Below are 9,512 nucleotides of genomic sequence, written 5' to 3'. Positions count from 1 at the left end.
CTACACCACAGCTCATGGCCACCTGGGATCCTTAACCCACTGATCCAGGCCAGGGATCAAAACCACATGGTTCCTAGTCGGGTTTGTTTCCGCTGTGCCATGACAGGAACTCCCTGGATCTGTTTCATAAGGTAAGACATGGGTGTGCCAGGAAGGGAACATGGGAGGTATTTCTTAATCCAGCCTCTGTTAACAAGCTTTTTCTCTTTAATCTTCATAGGTGGGATAATGTAGTTTTAGGATTTTCTTTCTTCCCTCATAGGCATTTTCATGCAAAGTTGGGGAAGGGTATGTCAGATGCTACTAACCCAACACTATTTTAAAGATACAGTTTTCTATTAGACCCAGCCAGGAGGTCTATGAAAGCCAGTGAAATATGTGCTGCACGTGGATCTTCCATCCTTTCTCGTACACCTGAGCCTATTCCACACAGGTTGTAGATATGCTAACCTGGGAAATCACAGAGGTCAAATGAGGATACATTGCTACAAACAGCCACATGCCTTAGTTTGAGGTTAACAAGAGGGATGAGTTTTGTCACAAGACCAAACACTTCCTCTAATCTGAAGGAATGATCATTCAGAACATGTCATTCAAGGTGAAAGGGAAGACCGGTGTCACTCATAGTTGCTGGTGTAATTATCTTTATTTATATGGGCTTTTTATAATTTTCTACTTGAATTAAGGAATTTGAGGAAAAATAAAATAGCTAACACCCACGCTAAGTATTCCTTTCCATGTGTGAGTATGTTCCCTAGATATTTTTCTTGGAAAAGATATCAAGTTCAATAAAAAGAATGCTGAGAGGGCAGAATGTGATCTGGGTTGTAAATTAACAGCTCATACTAGTAAATGATGAAGATCATTCATTAATGAGCTAACTACAATGGGCCAAAAAAATGTGTTTTACTTCTTCCAAGTCATTTGATGAAAATATTACAGCCTAATTAAGTGTAGCCTGAGAAAGAATATTCTCTTAAATTTTTTTACTTGATTCTTCAATAACTGAAGTGCACTAGTTTCCAGGGGTTATAAAATCCGTCCTTCATGCTCTTGCTATTAACAGTTTTGTACTTGCAACTACAAGTTACTAAAAATATTGAAGGAATTAGCATAGGGTTACCACAGGCGCTCAGAGCTGAAACCCTATGCTCAGAAATTGTTGTCGGTTTTGAAATCGCCCCGCATCGCTGAGTCAGTTGTTCATGTGCATGTCTGCTGGGAGCAATGATCATATTGTGCCAGATTTAACAGGTGTTGTCCCCATATTTCCAAATGGGGAGGGACGCTCTCTAAAAATATCTTTCTTCCTTATTCACACAGGCACCATGTTATGCTCAGGATGAATGCATTACTACCAACGGTAGGGAGTAGAAGTACTTGCTTGTCTTTTGCACCATCCCTTGCTCCAAAAACAGGTTTGTGTTGATGTGATATTTTAGGGCGGAGCACCTAACCTGATGCCTGGGACGCAGTACTCAACAGATGCCAGAGGAATGAACACTTCAGCAAGGCAACTCAGAATCTCCTTCCCAGAAATTATATTGCAAAATACTCAAAGCCCAAAGCAATCCTCTTGTTTATGAGTACCAATATAGTTCCTGTACATTTCAATTTGTTTCCATAGTGCTTATCCTTATCTAAATATCTGACAGTAGTTTATGAAAGTACAACTTTCTTTGCAAACATAACTGCCCCACTCCCCAGCTTGTCTTTCTGAACTTTCTCCTATACATAATCTCCCTAGGCTCTTTCTCACGATTTCTGCTCAAGCCATTACCACCTTCTCAGATGACCTCCCTATCATTGACAGCAATCTGAATCATGTAAGCACCTGCTCAAAATTAAAATTTGCCTCTCATGAGAATTTTTCCCCAGCAGCCAACCATCCCTCCCACCTACTTCACCCCTCAACACATACACACTAAATCTGTGCTACTTGCCCTGAAATCTATAGAGTCCCTTCTTCATAGTTGTTCTCAAACTGCTTACAGTGCACCTATGGTTTCTCTCCTTAATTATAAATGCCTTCAGGAAAATATCTGTTCCATCTTCCAGACACACTCCCTTCCACTGCCCATAGGATCGATTTCCCTACATTTTATACAGTGAGAGCTCAATGAATATTTCACTGTTAAAAGATCACACTTCACTACATACCAGCTAAAGCACAAAGCGGTTTTTTTGTTCTTGGTTGTTCTTTGGGCAATCTAAAAAGCCTTCTGCCTCTGGCTTCATAAACACACATCTTACTGCAGTCACAACCCACACTTTGGTGATATATTCTAAACATTGATCTTCTATAAGGCTATCCTAACAGGACCTCACAAGTAATTTTATGTCAAAGAAATGTGTGTATATGTTCTTTCTAAGCCTAGAGCTTCTTTCTGCTTGTCTAGCATAACAATAGACTCTTCAAGAGAAATGTGCTCCTTCATAAAACCATCTTTAGTCTGGGAACAAAATCACTTTTGTATTTTATTATTGTACAGGGTTAAAAAGGAAATCAGCCACTGTCCATCTCCAGCTCGTCAAATGATAATGCTAAAGGCACTCAGGCAGAGCCCTGTAAGGCAGGGTGGAGTGTTCACATGTTCTTCTAGTTCAAGGGCAGCCACTGGAGTGCTTTAAGCAGGGTGAGGCTTTCTTAAAGATAACTCAGGCTGCAGGAAGGAAATCAGCCTATGGGAAAAAGGAGGATGGCAGGAGGAGGCTACACAATAGTCTCCCTGGGGAGGGCTTGGACCATATCAATCTTTCCTAAAAGTGTATTGGAAAATAATGGTAAAGAAAATGGGTGGAGGAGTTCCCGTCGTGGCTCAGTGGTTAACGAATCTGATTAGGAACCCTGAGGTTGCGGGTTCCATCCCTGGCCTTGCTCGGTGGGTTAAGGATCCGGTGTTGCTGTGAGCTGTGGTGTAGGTCACAGACGCAGCTCAGATCCCGCGTTGCTGTGGCTCTGGTGTAGGACGGTGGCTACAGCTCTGATTAGACCCCTAGCCTGGGAACCTCCATATGTGGCGGAATCGGCCCAAGAAATGGCAAAAAGAAAAGAAAAGAAAAAGAAAATTGGTGGAAAATCACAAATAGGAAAACAAATGCATCTTTGTGCAATGCAGCCTTGTGAAAAGACAATAGAAGTTGAGTCAATACGCACAGAAACCCGGGGCATTCCTGGGTTGCTGTGAGGGGGAAAGCTAAGAGACGAGCATAGGCATCTGACAGAGCAGATGAGATGGTCATACTGTGCCCTGACTTTTGTCGTGCATCACTGTTTGAATGAGGTTCTGGAGAGGCTCCCACACGCTGGGAGAAGTGCTCCTGGCTGTCCGTCAGGATTTCACCCGGAGCTCTACCAAGCTGAGAAGGCTAATTAGAGTCTGCCCAAGATACCTGCATCTCAAGTACCTGCTGACTGTCCATCCTGATACCACAGGAGCTGAGCAGCTACAAGGACGAGTTCATCTGTGGCCATGAAGCTGTGCTCTTAGCACTCTTCAATTGCTTAAGTTATCTGAGATTTGACCCAGCATAGGTGGGATATCTATTTTATAAGGTGAGGGAATGGGAAATGATATTTATTGATCTCTGTCAAGCTGTGGTAGATATTTTATATTTTATGTTCATTGTCTCACTCATTTTTTCCATCAAGCCAGCAGAATAGTTATGCACATTCTCAATTTATAGGAAAGTAAACTGAAGGCCAGAAAAGGCAGGGAAATACAATCAGTAAGTGGCAGCTTGGATTTGACTTCAAAGCTCATATTTTAAGAAAGTCAAATATATAATAGGGCTTTGATTGCTTTAAAAGAACAGAGAAAAGTTGACATTTTAAAAAGCAAACAATTGTGGGTTAAAATAACATGGCTTTAGGAGTTCCCACTGTGGTACAGTGAGTAAAGAACCTGACGGCAATGGCTCAGGTCACTGCGGAGGCAAGGGTTTGATCTCAGTCTGATGCAGTGGGTTAAAGTATCTGTTGTTGCCCAGCTGCATCATAGGTCCCAGCTGTGGCTGAGGTTTGCTCCCCGGCCCAGGAACATCCATGTGCCATTAAAACAAACAAACAAACAAACAATAACTGACTTTATTGGCTTTTTTTTTTTTTTTTTTTGGTCTTTTTGCCATTTTCTTGGGCTGCTCCTTCGGCATATGGAGGTTCCCAGGCTAGGGGTCGAATCGGAGCTGTAGCCACTGGCCTACGCCAGAGCCACAGCAACGCAGGATCCGAGCCACGTCTGCAACCTACACCACAGCTCATGGCAACGCCAGATCCTTAACCCACAGAGCAAGGCCAGGGATGGAACCCGCAACCTCATGGTTCCTAGTCAGATTCGTTAACCACTGAGCCACGACGGGAACTCCTATTGGCTTTATTTTTGATTTTGTAGAAGAAGTGCATGCTCAATGTAAAAAGTTTAAATAATACAGAAATGTTAACTCCCAGTTCTAGGCAATGTTCAACTTGGGTGGTAATCCTCGAACTTTGAATCCTCTTACTTCCTTCCTACACATACTATATTCCAGGAACTCTGCTCCCTCTGGCAGGAATTCCCATCTGGACTCACCCATGCTCCCCATCTCTCCCTGATAAATTTATCAGCATCCTATCATTCTTAGCCCACAACTCCTTCAAAACCTTCCTTGCATGCTTCACTTGCCCCCCATCTCCCCTCAACCAGACAGAATCACTCCCTCCTCTGCCTCCTGCAGATCTTCTTCATGCCTCTGAAAGCGCTCCTACTGTTTTTGGCTGTTTATGTGCCTCCCTACTCCACTGAACTGTGTGCTCCAAGAAGGGAAGGGCCAAATCTTATTTGTCTTCATGCCCTGAGCGTAAATACCATGTGGCACAATTTGCAGCACAACCTAAGGGAAGAATATATAATCGCTATTTTTACCTGGAGAGTTAGCACAGTGTGGCAGTGGGAACTTGTATTTGGAGACAGACTTCTCGGCTTCAAAACCTGGCACTGCCCTGACTAGTTGTAACTTTGGACGAGTCAGTTAAACTCTCCATGCTTCAGTTTTCTCATCTGAAAAGTGGGATAGTAATAGCCCTCACCTCACAGTAAGAACATGAATGTTCAATGAGTATTTGAAAAGAACTTAGAAGAATACCTGGCACCAACTGAATGTTCATTTAAAAATATTTGTTCAACAGTTTCTCAGAAAATTAAATGTAAAACTACTGTATGATCCAGCAATCTCACTTCTGGGCATATAACCAAGAGAAAACTATAATTCAAAAAAAATAAATTCACCCCTATGTTCATTGCGGCACTATTCACAATAGCCAAGGCATGGAAACAACCTAAATGTTCATCGACAGATGAATGGATTAAGAAGGCATGGTGTAGGAGTTCCCGTCGTGGCGCAGTGGTTAACGAATCCGACTAGGAACCATGAGGTTGCGGGTTCGGTCCCTGCCCTTGCTCAGTGGGTTAAAGATCCGGCGTTGCCGTGAGCTGTGGTGTAGGTTGCAGACGCGGCTCGGATCCCGCATTGCTGTGGCTCTGGCGTAGGCCGGTGGCTACAGCTCCGATTGGACCCCTAGCCTGGGAACCTCCATATGCCGCGGGAGCGGCCCAAGAAATAGCAACAACAACAAAAAGACAAAAGACAAAAAAAAAAAAAAAAAAAAAAAAAGAAGGCATGGTGTATACACACACACACACACACACAGTGGAATACTACTTAGCTGTAAAAAAGAGTTAATCCCATTTGCAGCAACATGGACACAATCAGAGATTTTCACACTAAGTAAGTCAGGAAGAGAAAGGCAAACATATGATATCACATAAGTGGAATCTCAACTATGGCACAGATGAACCTATCCACAAAACAGAAACAGATTCACAGACATAGAGAATAGACTTAAGGTTGCCAAGGAGGAAGAGGGAGGGAGTGGGATGGACTGGGAGTTTGTGGTTAGTAGATACAAACTATTACATTTAAAGTGGATAAGCAATGAGGTCCTACTGTATAAAACAGGGAACCATATCCATTCTCTTGGAATAGACCATGAGGAAAAATAATACAAGAAAAGGAATATGTATAGATGTATGACCGGCTCACTTTGCTCTACACAGAAATTGCCACAACATTGTAAATCAACTATACTTTAAAATTTTTTTAAATTTGTTTGAAACATAAACAGATTCACAGACTTCAAACACAAACTTATTACCAAATGGGGTGAAGGAGGGAGGAGGGTGGATTAGGGGCTTGGGATTGGCATATGCACACTGTTGTATATGGAATGGATGAGCAACAAGAACCTGCTGCATACCATCAAAAACTCTACCCAATATGCTGTGATAACCTATATGGGAAAAGAATCTAAAAAAGAATGGATATGTATACATGTAAAATTGAATCACTCTGTAGTGCAGGAGAAATTATCACAACATTGAACATCAACTCTATTTCAATAAAATTTTAAACAAATGAAAAAAAATGTAGTTTCTCAATCAAAAATAAATAAAAATGTGTTTGAAAAACAAAAACAGATTCACAGACATAAAAAATTGATGGTTACCAAAGGGGAAAGGAGTGAGGAAGGATAAATTAGGAGCTTGGGTTTAATGTATACACATTAGTATAAATAAAATAGATAAACAGCAGTGTCCTACTGTAGAGCACAAGGAACTATATTCAATATCTTATAATAACCTATAAGAAAAAAGAATATGTGTGTGTGTGTGTGTGTGTGTGTGTATCTGAATCACTTTCTGGACACCAGAAACCAATGCAACATTGTACCTCAACTATACTTCAATTTTAAAAATATTTGTTTGAGAAATAAATATTATTCAAGCCCTACACCTCTGTTACATCATTCAAGAGAGAAGAAAATACAATTCAAATTCAGACTCTTGAGCCTGCTTTTTTTTTAGCCACAACTGTCTTCCCCAAGTATTGTACAGTGGATGCCTCTCGACAGTTAGCCTTGTTCTCTATTCTGAAAACAGGGATTCAGTAGCTGGGGTTGATTTCAGAGACCACTAAGTTTAAGCTTCTCATTTTATGGGTGAGGAGAGCAAGGTGAAGTGGCTTTCCGCACACAAGGCTCATCCATGACAGCACTTCATTTACAAACGCAAAACGCAGTGTTGTTTCCACACACACCCTCAGATAATACCAGAAGCTTGAGTGCTGTTAAAACTCTTTGAGGAAAACAACATCAGCAAACCTGCGTCAGCACAGGGCCAGTGCTGATTAAACCACTGCTCTTACCCAAAAGAGACCTCGTTATTTTCTGACCAAAGTTGGATTCTACTCTTTGTTGTGAACTACTGTGCCCTTCTCCTTGGATCAAATTACCATGAGTCTCAGAGAAGGCCTCACAATGCCTAATGAGTGGCAGGAAGAATGACAGAATGTTAAATTGCCTTAGTGTCACCCTGGGAGAGTGTCTTCAATTTTGGGCTTCCAATGGGAGAGTAAGATGATTGTTACTGCTACAAGTGTGGGGATATCATGGGATAGAATGCAAACTGTGCATGCTTTTTTTTTTTTTCTTTTTTTTTTTCTTTTTTTTTTCTTTTTTTTTTTTTTTTTTTTTTTTCTTTTTTAGGGTTAAAAGTGACATGGCAAGAAAATGTCTCGCTTCGGATGGGGATGCTTCAGGCTACACCTCAACTCTCTGCAGATCAAGTTCACTCCTGGGTAGTTCAGGAGGATGTTTTGAGATGCAGTGAAACAATAAAATCAAGGATATGAAGCACTCAGTGTGTTCATGTCCAAAACCTCAGACATGCAATCTAGTCCTAAAGATACAAAGAAACAAATCACTACCAGCCTGGTGTTTCTCGGGAAATTATTCCTGCTTTTTTTGCCTTCTTCCCTTTGACGAACATGATGTGCGGCTGGGAAAGAGCCATTTTCATAAATGTTTCATTCCCCTTCCTCCAGGCATAGTGTCGCTGGAGCATGAATTATGACCGGCTTGGCCAACAAGCATCTTTCACAAGCGTATCCTTTCTCGTTTGCGGTCACGGTCTTGCCTCCGGTGGAATTGACCCGGCGAAAAAAGCTTCTGCATCTGCTGACCAATCCCTTACCTGAGAGTTTACCAGGCAGTGGATTTATGTTCTTTTCTCAAAGCCATCATGAACGTGGGAGTTTTTTCTTTCCGGCTTGGTTGCAAGCAGGGAAATCTGCAATCCTGCTGCTGACTTCGATTCCCACTTACGAGTCGGCTTTAAATCACTATTTCCCTTACGCCACATTTGAACCATATATTGTTGTTAATCATTTTTTTCAATGGTGAACAACTTTCGTGGTTGCTGAGAGATAATATTCGTCATTGCTGCTGATCAGGAGAATCCGTTTGCAGGGATTTCCTACTGCAGCTGTAATCACAGGGCTGCAGGGGACAAGGAGCAAAGAATGTGATGTAGCCCCAAACACATCCCCTCTGACAGTCTCGTTCATCGTCCCTGGAATTCCTCTCCCTTACGCATTCCTACTCGGTAACATAAAACCATCCACACAAGCCACTTAATTTATTGAAAGGCCCTCATAAAATACCTCCATAATCCTTAGAAAGGTAGAAATCGCTGGAGTGGAAAAATGGAGTCATCTCTAAAAGGAAACCCTCAGTGTGAGGTAAAGCAAAAGGCATTAACCCTGAGAGGACTGCACTTGTGAGGATTCTGCTTTTCCTGAGGCCCCAGCACCTGGGTGAGGCCTTTGCCCTCCACCACCCACCTCACCCAGCTCAAAGCCCCCCTCTTCCTCACCCTCCTCCACCTCATCCCCAACACAGCCAAGTTCTACCTCTCAAATATTTCCCAGATATGTCCCCTCATCCGTAACCTCTCTGTCACAGCCTTGATTCAAATCATCATTATTCCTCTATAGCAGGAGTTCTCTAGTTTCTCAAAGTAGGGCTCCCAGACCAGTAACATCAGCGTAAGCTGAGAACTGTCTGGAAGTGCAAATTCTCAGCCCCCCATCCCAGACCCACTCTCCCCTGCACTCTGAGGTGGGCTCCAGGAGTCTGTGCTGTCACAAGCTGTCTGGGGGGTTCCATTGTCTACTAGGTTGAAAACTACTACTTTATGGCAATAGCATCCTAGCTTATCTCCCTGCCTCCTGTCCTGCCTCCTTCCCTGCTACTCTATCTTCCCTTAATGACCTTCCTCAGTGGAAATATGCCTCTGTTGATTCCTGTTTAAAACCCATCAGTGGTTCCCTCTTGCCCTCCAGATAAAATCCTGACCTCCTAGAACAGCTTGCAAGGTCCTCCCTAATCACTAAGTCCCCTTCTGTTGATACCCTCCCCCGCCAGGTGCCCCAGGATCCAGGTATTACAGACAGTTGCCCAGAACACGCCTGTTGAGGTACATCCTGCTACCTCGGCTCGGAAGACATGGAGAGGTCATGGAAGGATTCACAAAGGCACGTTTCCTGCCTGGGTCTTAAAAGAAAGGAGATGCAAGCCACTTTGGGTACAATCCTGGTGGGCATAGAGGTCACTGAGGCACTACTGTGCACCTAGGCTA

The 9,512-nt window shown here is 42.8% G+C and overlaps 1 long non-coding RNA gene across 1 annotated transcript; it reads left to right on the top strand.

Moving 5' to 3' along the window:
• LOC110255983 lies at positions 520-7,665 on the top strand. The gene is made up of 3 exons (XR_002337058.1): positions 520-1,418; positions 1,748-1,826; positions 7,580-7,665. It is a non-coding gene; the product is annotated as an uncharacterized LOC110255983 (long non-coding RNA).

Source organism: Sus scrofa, chromosome 1, assembly GCF_000003025.6.
Source record: "Sus scrofa isolate TJ Tabasco breed Duroc chromosome 1, Sscrofa11.1, whole genome shotgun sequence".
Taxonomy (NCBI): domain Eukaryota; kingdom Metazoa; phylum Chordata; class Mammalia; order Artiodactyla; family Suidae; genus Sus; species Sus scrofa.
The sequence above is the reverse complement of the archived record's forward strand: the minus strand, read 5'-3'. Positions and strand labels throughout refer to the sequence as shown.